The sequence below is a fragment of the Cricetulus griseus genome, chromosome 2, assembly GCF_003668045.3.
Source record: "Cricetulus griseus strain 17A/GY chromosome 2, alternate assembly CriGri-PICRH-1.0, whole genome shotgun sequence".
NCBI classification, from domain to species: domain Eukaryota; kingdom Metazoa; phylum Chordata; class Mammalia; order Rodentia; family Cricetidae; genus Cricetulus; species Cricetulus griseus.
In genome coordinates, this window is record NC_048595.1 from 358,340,064 (window position 1) to 358,340,976 (window position 913).

The window sequence follows — 913 nt, forward strand, 5'->3', positions numbered from 1 at the left end:
TGCGGCCCCGCCCCCGCGACCCTTGACCCTTTGACGGCTAGGAGGCGTGGCGGGAGGAGAGGCGTCCGGAGGCGGACTACGCCTGCGCAGAACGGGCCCGAGCTTCCGAGCCGGAGACTGCGGCCCGCGCCGCGTGTCCACTGCGCATGCTCGGATCCTGCTCGCCGGCGCATCGGCCCCTCTCACCCGGGATGCACAGGCGCGAGTGGTGGGTGTGGGAGACCCGCAGGACCCCGGGCGGGGCAATGTGGCAATGGAAGGCCCTGGTAGTAGGGGGTTCGAAAGTCACCCTCTATCCCTGTGAAGCTCCGGCTGGCACCGGCTCCCGAGTGATAGCTCAGCCTCTGGATCCCGCCTGTCCTTGGCGGCGGCTGCGGTCTCACAGTCGAGCGAGCGCAGCACTGTGTGTAACCCTGACTGTATTGCTTCGTAGGGTGGTTCCAATTTAAGAGTGAGGGCAGAGGGCTGGTTTTAGCAGGCTTCCTAGAGCTGGCATGCAATGTTTCATCCCCTAGACCGTGGGGGCGCAGACGCCAAGGTGAGTATTGAGTCAGGCTGAGCTCCAGCCTGGCGAGATGGCGCGGCAGGGACAGATCATCGGAAGCCTGCAGGAGGCTGGGGGCAGAGCAGGTAGACAGCGGTGGGTCTTCCGGAGCGAACGACTCGGGAAACCAGGTCATAAGAAGCCAAGTCAGATGATGAGCTTGAACTTGGTCTTCTCTGGGTGCTCCTGAGATCATTTTGAAAGATGGCTTTTGCCTGCAGGTTAAATATTAAAGAATGGGGCTCGAGAGATGGCTCAGCGGTTAAGAGCACTGGCAGCTCTTCTGAGAGGACCCGGGTTCAATTTCCAGCACCCACATGGCAGCTCACAACTGTCTGTAACTCCAGTTCCAGGGGATCTGACATCTTT